This window comes from Helianthus annuus, chromosome 11 (assembly GCF_002127325.2).
Source record: "Helianthus annuus cultivar XRQ/B chromosome 11, HanXRQr2.0-SUNRISE, whole genome shotgun sequence".
Lineage (NCBI taxonomy): Eukaryota > Viridiplantae > Streptophyta > Magnoliopsida > Asterales > Asteraceae > Helianthus > Helianthus annuus.
The window spans coordinates 51,307,335-51,320,644 of NC_035443.2; the positions used below are offsets into that span (position 1 = coordinate 51,307,335).

At 33.5% G+C, this 13,310-nt stretch overlaps 1 long non-coding RNA gene across 1 annotated transcript; it reads left to right on the forward strand.

Annotated features, from left to right (window-relative positions):
- The first annotated feature begins 9,369 nt into the window (after nt 1-9,369).
- Nucleotides 9,370-9,813, forward strand: LOC118483732. Its single transcript, XR_004871287.1, has 3 exons — nt 9,370-9,461; nt 9,525-9,578; nt 9,651-9,813. It is a non-coding gene; the product is annotated as an uncharacterized LOC118483732 (long non-coding RNA).
- Nucleotides 9,814-13,310: the final 3,497 nt, after the last annotated feature.

Genomic DNA, 13,310 nt, shown 5'->3' on the forward strand with positions numbered 1-13,310 from the left:
CAACACAATTTGTTCGAAATTTGCAAAAAAAAAAAAAAAAAAAAAAAAAAAAAAAAAAAAAACAAGCTGCCATATAAAAGTTGCCCAAAACTTAAAATCATGCTTAATACTTCAATACACAGACAAAATGAGCAACTAATGTAAGAAAATAAGGGGTTGTTTGTTTCATTCAGATTTGACCAGTCAGGTCTGATTGATTCAGACCCAATTTTAACCATTCTGATGTTTTTTTTTAACCAAACAGCCTCAAGTCTGGCTGAATCAGATGTTTCCCCTTAATGGTTCAGTTCAGATGTAAACAAACAGCCCCTAACTCTAATTTTGACTAATTTTTATATGATTGGAATATTTGAAACACAAAAGGACTGAAGAGTTTGTAACTGGTTAGAGATTTAAACCAAACCAATAAACGTTTTAGACAATTTCACGGTTTGAAACTAAACCGTGAACACCGATAAAATAAAATTATACACCTAATAATTGATATTTAGCATAGAACCGAACAAGTAAACTTACATATTTTGCAGCCGCATCAGTAGAAATCCAACCTTTTTTGCGTCCCAATGAGTTAGTCGCCATGTCTCAATTTGCCCGGTTGAAGATTCCAAATCTAGTCCACGCTCAATATGATAGCGTATTGTACTTTTCGAGCCATTTTGCTATTTATTTTTCGTTGTGCATGTGCCTTGACTTTCTTTTCTGCATTTTCCTTCAAGGACATACAACCAAACAAAAAATAAAATATTAGACAGAATTCATAAATTAATAACAAAAAATGTAGAATATTGTTAAAACATTACCTTGTATTTTGTCTCGGACCGCATATCACAAAGATATTCCGAGTAAACTGCTAAAATCATCCCTGAGGTTTGACTCAAATTGCTAGATCAGTTCAAAATCAACTTTTTTTTTTTGCTAAAACAGTCCCTGAGCCTAGTTTCTGTTGCTATTTCAGTCCAATAAGTTAACACCATTAGAACCTCCGTTAATGAATGGGTAAAACTGCTAAATTCGTCCCTGAGGTTTGATTCAAGTTGCTAGATCAGTCCAAAATCAAGATTTTTGAATTTGTTAATTATAAACTTATTTAGGTATATAATTTTTCTAGACTTGCATTAATTTTTTGAATTTGTTAATTATAAACTTATGTAGATTATAAACTTATTTAGGTATATAATTTTTCTAGACTTGCATTAATTTTTTGAATTTGTTAATTATAAACTTATGTAGATTATAAACTTATTTAGGTATATAAATCATTAATATCACAAGATTATAAACTTATTTAAGGCGGGTCCAGTTATATTTATGTTCGTTGAATAAATCATTAATATCACAAGAGAAAAAAAATAGTAAATGACAGGTTCTTAATGCATCAATACTTGTACCAAATGCATTATATATTTTCTTAAATGTCTTAAAATTTAAGAAAAATTACAAATCTACCCTAAATATATAATTTAAATTTGTGTTTAGTTATAAAAATATAAACAGAATGTAGCTCTTTTGGAGAGCGCAACTTTATTTGACCTGTCTTAAACACTGGTTTGACCCGAACCCGTTTTGACTCAAACCAAAATAATCCTTTTTATGAGACTTGTTCTGGCACGACATGTTGTCCGACCTCACCTGAATGATAAGTATTATTAAATAAGAAACCACTTAATTAAGTAGAAAAAATGAATAAAAGAACTTTATAATACAAATATTAAATTAAAATAATTGATAAATATTAAACATTAAATATTACGATTTAAATAAAAACAAATAAAAATTATGTTAATTTCTTAATATTTAAATTTACATATAATGTTTGTATTTTTCATAACTAAATATTGTTTAAATTAACTGTTGTCTTATTTAAATCCTTAAATAAATACTAAATATTTACATGGTAACAACAACAACATCAAAATAAAATCAGTATTTAAGGCTGGGCCGGTTAAATTACGCTCTTCAAAAAAGCTACATTTATATTTTTAAAACTAATTTTATTTAAATTAAATTAAGTATTATCTTACTTAAATACTTAAGTATATAATTAGTAAACATTTAATGATAATAATAATAATAATAATAATCAAAATAACTAACAAATAATTTTTCAAAATAACTAACAAAAGGATTTTTTTCTCTTGTGATATTAATGATTTATATACCTAAATAAGTTTATAATCTAAATAAGTTTATAATTAACAAATTCAAAAAATTAATGCAAGTCTAGAAAAATTATACACCTAAATAAGTTTATAATTAACAAATTCAAAAAATTAATGCAAGTCTAGAAAGATTATATACCTAAATAAGTTTATAATTAACAAATTCAAAAAACTTGATTTTGGATTGATCTAGCAACTTGAATCAAACCTCAGGGACGAATTTAGCGGTTTTACCCATTCATTAACGGAGGTTCTAACGGTGTTAATTTATTGGACTGAAATAGCAACAGAAACTAGGCTCAGGGACTGTTTTAGCAAAAAAAGTTGATTTTGGACTGATCTAGCAATTTGAGTCAAACCACAGGGACGATTTTAGCAGTTTACTCAGAGATTCCCAATCTTTTTTGCTAACATTAGAAGGAGGTGTAGTCTTTGCCTTAGTCGGATCTTCCAATCCTCCAATCTGTTTGAAGTCTTCATGCAACTTACTTTTGACTTGGGCTTTGACTTGACAGACAACAAAGCAGGAACTTCTTTGAATGGTAGTTGACTTGATAGGAGGAGAATCAAAGCCGTCATATTGATATTGGGCCATTTTCTCATTTGCTAAATCGGAATGAAGATTTGAAGCAATGACTTTCTTGCCAGTAGATTTTAACTGATTCTTAATGCCATGTTCTTGCTCTTCTTTGGCATACCCATTGTTTTCTTGAATATGGTAGCAATGATTTTCTTGCCAGTAGAATTTCTTCAACAGATCCAACACTATCACACCATCCTTGCTGTCAAAATATCAGCGAGGGGTAAAAACGTAAATTAATATAAAGAAGAAAAGGGGTGGTATTAGTACAATAAACATGTGATTCACTGACTCTCCTGGACCTCTTTGCATATCATGTGATTGGAAAGACATGTATTCTATAAGCCATCCCAAAGCAACAAAAAAAATGATAGGCACGATGATCACCACTGCATTTCATTGCGACATTATCAATTATGAAACACAAAATTGCAAGTGAACAACTTATTAACACAAATATCTGTAAACATTATAAAAAGGAATTTTAATACTACAAGGTCATTCAAGATAACACCTTTATTAACAAAACCAAATACATTAATTACCAGAATAGGCTTCTTGTATTGCCTGAAACTTATTCTTTGCTTCTTCCACATGTTTAAGTTTCCTAATTCAGAACAACAACCTGGGTTCCATCTCTAAAACCAAACGATAAAAAAAAATTTGAATATGGTATCAAAATCTAAAAGAAACAACTCACTTTAGATCAATATTGGTTACCAGTGAAAGCTTCTTGTAAGCATTCTTGACCTCTACATCAGTGCAACCCTTTTTCCAACCATAATCAATGGTAAGCATCAAGCGCACCTACAATCGGAATGAAGAACACTGAAATTGGAACCCTAATTGCTGAAATCCAGAAGTAAGACCCAAAAGATCAATGCTGATAGATGAGTATATATACCAAACTAATTCAAAAATGAAGCACAAATCCTAATACCTAATCGAAAAAATCAAACGTTATGAAAAACGCTGACGGACGGTCACCTGAGGCATTTTCGTTATTCCCAAACTCCCGCCAGCAACTCCTCCGTTTCCTTCATCCTCTCCACCCTCCACTGCCTCCGGCTGTCCATATTCCAGGTTACGCTACGCACACCACCGGCTTCCTTTGTTCTGATTTTTAGGGTGGGTTATTGGACTTTATCACCCCTAGCTATCGGCATTTGGTCGTTGCCACCCGCAACTAATACTTTGACACCCGGCACCCCCAACTTGACTTTTTGTTTACAATGGCACCACCTAGTTAAATCTCCACTAGCTGAGTTTGTTTTTTGTCCGACATGGCACAAGTTTCCTGAGTTGGATATGATTACGTGGCAATGATGTTTATGTAAACCTCATCCCCTTCTTGATAACACAGACAACTCCAAAACACACACACCATCATCATCGTTCTCTTCAATGGCGATCCTGCAAACCCACCGCACCTACGAGCTTCGTCTTCTCCATTGCACACTTCCTCCCAATCAAACCCCACCTCTTTCCACACCCCTTCAAACCTCAATCCAAACCCTCCTCCAATCAATCGAATCAGGCCAATACACCAAAACCCTAACCCCCAATTCCGCCCCATTCTTCTTCAATCTCCCTGAAAAAACTAAAAAGAGAATTGTAACTATGTACATCAAGTAAAACAACAGGAATTAAAGAAACAGAGCATGAAATCAGCAACTTTGTGATCAAAATCAACATAAATTAATCAAACAAAAAAGTAAAATTAGGGATACAACAGGAATTAAAGATGAAGACCTTAATTGAAGCGCAGATGGGTGTTTGTGATTTGTGAGTGAGATGTAACAGATTTATAGTCTTGTTATAAACATGGGTTTTATGATTTTTGAGTGAGATTTCATTAATTGCTTGAGCTTGTTGGTTTGACCGATGATCACTTGCAGAGAAGAAAAAGAATGATGATGATGGTGTGTATGTTGTGTGTGTGTGTGTGAGAGAGAGAGAGGGAGATGTATAGTGATATAGTGACACATAATAGCCATGTAATCCTATTCATGAAAGCTTGGTTGTGCCACGTCGGAGAAAAAACAAACTCAGTTAGTGGAGATTTAACTAGGTGGTGCCATTACAAACAAAAAGTCAAGTTAGGGGTGCTGGGTGTCAAAGTGTTAGTTGCGGGTGGCAACGGCCAAAGGCCGATAGTTGAGGGTGATAAAATCCAATAACCTTTTTAGGGTGGGTGATTCACTGAGTTTTGTGTGCTGGTGGGGATAAAGGTGAGCGTAGCCTTTTTTTTACACCCGTAAGAAGACTGAGATGACACAAGATGGGCCAATAACCCAAATTAACCCAAGTTAATACAGATGGATGACTAGGATCAAAAAACTATTCATTTCCATCCTTCTATTAATAGATATTAATAATTAATATTAGAACTTCGAATGAGTTTTATTAAGAGTATACTAGTAATTTAATAAGAGTAATTTTACTGAAATGGATAAATATGTAATATATATAGATTAAGGAGGGGAAATATGTAATATATATATATAGAAAAAGTATATCCTACATTACGGCTTAACGTACTTCACGTACAACAACGTGCGTGATTTGTTCTATAACATGCGTGATTAATGTTTTCAATATGCGTGATTATTGTGTTTCAACATGCGTGATTTTGGATTTTTGAGTTATAATGTGCATGATTTTAAAATGAACGTGCGTAATATCTACACATATTGTACATTTGTAAATATGTGTAGGTATTTTTTGCCACGCCATCTTAAAAAAGATTTAATTATTTTTTTTATATGTATTCAATATCTACACATATTGTACATTTTTAAATTTGTGTAGATATTTGTTTTGTCACATCATCTAAAAATATATATTTACTTACTTTATAGGTATTTAATATCTACACATATTGTATATTTTTAATCATGTGTAGGTATTTAATTTGCCATGTCATTTTCAAAAAAAAAGTATATATTAACTTAGTTTATCTACATATTTTTTTAAATTCTTATGTGTTGGTAAACATAATCATTTACCTACATATATATTAGTTTTTTAAAATATGTGTAGATAATTTAGCTACACATGACGAAAATTTGCTACATGTGTAGGCAATTTTGGGGGGGAAATTTTCCCACCAACACTAAGTGTGGCTAAAATGTATTACCAACACATATTAAGTGTTAATTATTATGAAAATATATCATCAACTATTACCCACACATATGCAAACATGTGTAGGTAAATTATGTGTGGGTAAACACCCCAATTTTTTGTAGTGTGTGGTGGTTTGTATTTTAGAGAGGGGCGGAAATGGGTGGCATTGGTGGTGAATAGTGGTGGCAGCAGTGTGGTGGTTGTATTTCAGGGATGGGAGGCATTGATGGCGAATAGTGGTGGTAGTGGTACGGTAGTTGTGTTTCAGAGAGGGGTGGAGATGGGTTGCAGTTGTGGTGAACTATTGTGGTTGTGTTTCAGAGATGGGTGAGGATGGATGGCACTGGTGGTGAACAAGTTGATGATCTGGGAAGAAGATGACCATTTATGCAGTTAAGTTTTCATTAGTTTAAATGAATATTAAAAGTAAGAGGGGAAATGACTTAAATGCCCTCATGTGCATCGCATGTGAGGCCATTTAACTAGCTTTTAAACGAGGTTAGTGGTAAAGGTTGAACCTGTAGCAAAACATGAACATAAAGGTTGGTTTTTTTCCGATTTCATAGTGAAAGGTACGAAGTGTAGTTTAGGTATAACATAAAGGTTGATTTCTGCAATTTTGTGTTAAATGTATCGTAAAATAACAGGTTTTTTGGACATTTTGCCAAATTGAGGGGCATTTTGGATTTTTTTGTATACTTAATTTATTATAACTTTTTTTAAACTTCTCTCTAAATTTTGCATCTCTCTCTTCCAACAACCACCATGCCACCATCAACCCAACACCACCAAACCACCCCAACACCACCAAACCACCATTGTCACAGCCACCACGCCACCATCACCCACCAGGCCACCACCACCTAAAAAACTCAAATTTGCAAACAACTGGTTTGTACGATTTTGTCTGAAAGGGTTGTTAGAACAATTGGTTTATTCTATTTTCTGGTTTTTGTGTGGTTATCTGTTGTGATTTGGGTTTCGAATCTGTTTGGTATTCGAGGTTGGGTTGGTAATTGTTTTTGATGACAATGTTCATTAATGTGTGGTTGTCGGTTATTTTACAAATTGTTTTCACCCATAAATGATAATGTTTATGCACGTTATGAAGCTAAACAGGAGATCAAAGTACTAGATTAGAAGTTATTAAATGATGTTATGTAATTTTGTTAGGTGTAGTTGATTGTAAATTTTATTCAAATTTATTATACAATCTACGGGATACTAGTAACTTTGTAATACTTCTAACTGGAATCGTATGCGTTACTATTTGACGTCAAGTGTAGCGAAGCGCAACGCAAATTGCCATAGCAAAGCGCTAGTCGCGTTTCTAGTTTCATATATTTTTTCTCTATTTTGTTTAAAAGAATCGCGTAACATATTTCTAAAAGCTTGCTTGAAATTTCAACGGCGAGACCGTCTTACACAACCAAAAAATCTTTGTTACAAATCGGTTTTTATTTTATTGTTTGAGGCGTTATCGAACGGCACTCAAATATATTTTAATTTAGAAGTTTTTATTACATAATCTAAAATTTGAAATAAATTTCTCCGGTGTGTTGCTACACAAACAATTCAAATGCAAAGGTATGATTCCGGCAAATGGTCTGGAGCCGACCAAAGTCACCAAACATCAGTAGTTAAGTTCACATCATTTTGTAAATTTTCAAAAAATAAGATAAAATTATATATTTTTTTGCTTGTTTCCACACTTTCATACACTACCCTTCTTAGAGTAGTACGGCTTACACGTTTGTAACGAGGTTGTAGCGTGTCTCAAATCATCTTTGTTAAGCAAGGGTTGTCAAAGTGGTCGAACGACAAACCTTATTGAATCACAAACTTCGTCATTCTTTCTTGAACCTTGTTAAAGTCGTAAATAAAAGTGTCATCTTGAGTCTCAATTCATGTTTGACCCCTTTCAACGTTTTCTATCAATGTTCGGCAATATTTGGTCATATGATTTTTCAAAGTCGAGTTAGAGTTTAGTTGGAGAAAACCTTCACACCTTTTGCAAGGAGCCTTTTGAGTGTCATTCGACATTAGACTAGATCGAACCACCTATTATCTTGCCCCCAAATTTCGAGGTTAGAGTCGTTTGTAAAAGGCTTGGAACGGTTGGCTCATTTGAGGAACTGACACCAATGGATGCTTGTGATTAAGCACTTTGTTAAGCCATAGCTAATAAGCGAATAAGAAAGCGAATTTATATGTTTTTTTTTTCTTTTGCGTTTTAAGTGTGTGTTTGTGTTTTCAAGTGTTATGATCAACCCAATGCCTCAAAAACCTAATTATACCAGGGGCAAAATGGTGATTTTTGGTTAAGAAAAATGGTCCAAAAAGGCTAGTTAATGGCTATATAGTCGTTTACTGCTAGAATTTCAAGCGGTTAGATCTGATTCCAAACCGGTTTTTTTGGGATTGGTTGCAAATCGGCTTATGTGCCAAACCAGTTCTATACGGGGTGAGGAAGGAAGATGGGGGACCGGTTTGGAAGGTGCTAGTTTGTAACCACAAGCGGTTCGGGTCGGGTAAGACAGTTTCGGGCCCAAAGCAGTTTTTTTGTGCACCTCTAGTTTCACCCATCATCTGACTGCATGTTTTGCCAGACTTAAATTATATATATCTATGGTTCCCATTAAGTGTAACCAACTATGAAATCAATAATGACCATTGGATTTGGCTGAGATTAAATCTCAGCCACATAAACTCCCAAAATTAACCGTTATGATGACGGTTCTCGACAGTTACTTGCAGTTTTAGCAGGTTACCAAATAACTCCCCACTCTCCCATCTTTGTCCGTATTTCAGGGTTATCAATCCTGCAGTTTAAGTAGGTTATAAATGGTTTCTTGCTTCCATCCCACGTCCTACCTCTCTCCTCTAAATTAGGTGCTCCATGTATTTCTGCCCCATTATCTACCTGCTGACAGTTTTTTTAAAATAATAAACCACCTCTGATAAATGTGGATTAGAGGGTTTAACCAACTCAATTCCTAAAAAAAAGCAATTCAGAAGCTTAAAATGGTGCAAAAGCTTCAAAATGGTGCTGAAATAATCGACGACGACCAATTCAGATTTGACAAGGTACTTTCTAATCCATATTAATATGCAATTAAAACATACCTTACTTTCTAATTCATACATTTCTTTGTGTAGTTACCGTTGTGGTCGAAAATGCACAAAATGATGGAACGTCTGACCTGCAAGTGAAGGTTAAAGTGATTAATTTACATTAGTTATTAATTTAGTTTATTGTTAACATGTAATATGTTTGCAATGTACAGTTTCCTGAAGATACCATTCACATTGTTGTTCCTGGCCACACAACTCTTAAATGGTATACTTAATACCTCACTTTTTTAAATTATTACATATGTTTTTTTTATTAGTTTATTATTTTTAACTTACTAAGAAAAATACAAAACATTAATGCAAGAAAACTACAAAACATTAATGCAATTCAGTTTGGAGGGGCAGGTATGCGAGCTAAAAGGTTTGGGTGATAATGGTTTATCTTGATGTTATTGTTATTATTTGTCATGTTCTCATATGAAGAGCCTGCTGGAAACTTTGACATGCAAATGAAGCAGGTTAGAATATTATTTTCATTTGACTTTTTTTTTTTGTAAAAACTAAATTTATACAAACTGCAGAAGCTTCAAAAAATTGCTGAAATAATCAACGACAACCAGTTCAGATATGACAAGGTACTCTCTAATCCATAACAATCCACAATTAACACATACCTTACTTTCTAACGCATATATCTCTTCGTGTAGTCACCAACTACGATCGAAAAGGCACAAAAAGATGGAATACCTGACCTGCAAGTGAAGGTTTAAAGTGATTATTTTATATCAGTGAAAGGTAATAATGTAATATGTTGTTTAGGCATACATTTTACACACATATTTATGAGTACATTATTTTTATTTCTTATATATTCACGTAATATCGAATCTATTTCTTACATTCACGTAATGTCGAATATATTTCTTATACTCACGTAATATCGAATTTGTTTTCATATATTATTGTAATTATATTTAAATAACCTTTTGTAGAAAAAATCAGACTATTAATTAAGGGAGGGGCGGTGGGGCTATGATCAACCATTATATTGAGTACAATAAATACAACTTGTGTGTCATATTAAAATCTTTACATTTGTGTTCTCAGATCGGACAAGGTACTAACACTTCTTTTGTTTATTGTGTTTGAAATTGTTTTAAATACGTTGGAAAAATTACACGAATTTAAAGATCTGTAGGATTCTCTCTACCTATTCTCTTTCAAGTTTTAAAGTCATGTTCCTTTTTCGTTCATTATTGTTTTATCCTTCATAGAGCATTATTATATTTGCAAGCTCTTATTAGGTATCTTAATACTTATTTGAATATTTTATAAAAAAAAAGTTGATATTTCTTAAAAGCTCAAATATTATCTTAAATAATCCTAATCGTTAAACATGTCTATGAAAAATCCTACTTTGTTTAATAACACTTCACCACAAGACTCTAATCACAAAATGGATTTTCGGTTTAATTTTAAAAACTATTTTCGGTTCATTCCAACCTTTTAGATCCTAAACAAAATACAACACAAATTATACATAAATAATAGATGAAAGGTTCATACCTGGCTCGGTAGCCCAAACCTTGTATAGGGTCAAATCCAGTCCATTCGCTTATTAGTAGCCCACTAAAATATATGAAAGGTTCATACCTGGCTTGGTAGACCAAACCTTGTACAGGGTCAAATCGAACCCATTCGCTTATCGCTTGTACAGGGTCAAACCCTGAAATATATGAAAAATTACTTCCATTAAAATGAAGTAGAATAGTTTGAACAAAGATCTAAAAAATAAAAAAAAATGATTTTTTATAAATATTGATATCTTTACTTTTTAGAAAACCATAAAAGCACACATCCCAATAAACACAAGTTCGTATATTAAAACATAGTAGCACACTTAAAACACGTACCATGCCATAAGATTCCAGTGAACTTGCACTATCCCATTAAAAGATAAGTTTAAGCACCACGAAAAGTAAACATAAATAAAAAGGCGGTTTAATAAGTACCTTAAAGTTCACAACTTAATTCAATATTTTATCCAATAGCACCTCAAAGTTATATTAAATAGGCAAAAGAATCTCATATTAGACTTATAAGATATTATTGTTTATACATGAACTGATAAATAGATGTTTATACATGAACTGATAAATAGATAAATACATAATATTAAAAAAAGGAATCAGGAAACCCTTTTAATAAAACAGCATATAAATACTTAGAAACAAAACTTAACTCATTGTAAGACACTCATCAACAACTAATTACTAATCATAGGATCAAATATTTGCTTCAACGTCTTCAAGAAATGACAAAAACCATCACAAAATCGAACTCAAGATTCTAGGCTAATCTTAGTATCTTTATAAATCACCAGAAATTTATACGTTATAAGATCCAAAGTACCCATATTTATCAACAACAAGAATATGAGAAAATGCATATCAAACTCTCAGAATGCCAATACCAGATTTATAATCATAACAACGTACAGACGAGGTATCTAGAACATCAAAACTTGATCAAAACTTGATCTGACATGAACAAAGAACAAATCTTATTGGATTAGATGAGCAATCATACCTTGATCTGATCAAAGTGTCTGAAAACGGGATCATGTGGACCGAAGTATCTAGGATATCTAACCATGATCAGACAATAACGAAGATCGAATCGGATCGAACTAGATGAACAATCTTGCTTTCATCAAACAAAAATGAGAGAGAAAGGAGAAAGGGGCGAAATATCTAGAAGACGTGCAAGTGTGCTAGGGTTAGGGGGTACGGGGTACGGGGCACTATGCGGGGAGGCAAGCGGTGACCCCATTCCCCGAGCGGGAACACCGCCGCCGTCCCCGCGGTGAGTGAATTCGATGACCAAGATCGGGGTGTAGTTATCGCATGAGAGAGAGGAGAGAGAGAGAGAGGAGAGAGAGGGGGGTGATTGGTTGTTAATGTAGGTCCACTCTTTTTCCACCAATTATTTTTTTTCTTCTTTTTTTATAAAAAAATAATTGTGTGAGTGGAGTGATGCCAACGTTTGAGTGCAAAATGGGGACTTAAGAGAGAAGTTGACGTGGCACGTGCTGATTGGGTGTGTGTAAGAGATGGGACTCCCCTAAGAGAGGAGTGCCCCTCTCACCCTTAGGTTTTAGAAGTGCATATATATTATCCATTTGTTAATTTGGGTGGCCCATATACAATCCGAACATTTCTTACCCATTTTGTATATGATGTTTTGTTTAATAAATTAAAAGCAAACATATTTTAAATGTCGAGGTTTTAAAGTAAAATTAGGGATACAACAGGAATTAAAGATGAAGACCTTAATTGAAGCGCAGATGGGTGTTTGTGATTTGTGAGTGAGATGTAACAGATTTATAGTCTTGTTATAAACATGGGTTTTATGATTTTTGAGTGAGATTTCATTAATTGCTTGAGCTTGTTGGGTTTGACCGATGATCACTTGCAGAGAAGAAAAAGAATGATGATGATGGTGTGTATGTTGTGTGTGTGTGTGTGAGAGAGAGAGGGAGAGAGAGATATATGTATAGTGATATAGTGACACATAATAGCCATGTAATCCTATTCATGAAAGCTTGGTTGTGCCACGTCGGAGAAAAAACAAACTCAGTTAGTGGAGATTTAACTGGGTGGTGCCATTACAAACAAAAAGTCAAGTTAGGGGTGCTGGGTGTCAAAGTGTTAGTTGCGGGTGGCAACGGCCAAAGGCCGATAGTTGAGGGTGATAAAATCCAATAACCCTTTTAGGGTGGGTGATTCACTGAGTTTTGTGTGCTGGTGGGGATAAAGGTGAGCGTAGCCTTTTTTTTACACCCGTAAGAAGACTGAGATGACACAAGATGGGCCAATAACCCAAATTAACCCAAGTTAATACAGATGGATGACTAGGATCAAAAAACTATTCATTTCCATCCTTCTATTAATAGATATTAATAATAATAATTAATATTAGAACTTCGAATGAGTTTTATTAAGAGTATACTAGTAATTTAATAAGAGTAATTTTACTGAAATGGATAAATATGTAATATATATAGATTAAGGAGGGGAAATATGTAATATATATATATAGAAAAAGTATATCCTACATTACGGCTTAACGTACTTCACGTACAACAACGTGCGTGATTTGTTCTATAACATGCGAGATTAATGTTTTCAATATGCGTGATTATTGTGTTTCAACATGCGTGATTTTGGATTTTTGAGTTATAATGTGCATGATTTTAAAATGAACGTGCGTAATATCTACACATATTGTACATTTGTGGAGTGAGTGATGCCAACGTTTGAGTGCAAAATGAGGACTTAAGAGAGAAGTTGACGTGGCACGTGCTG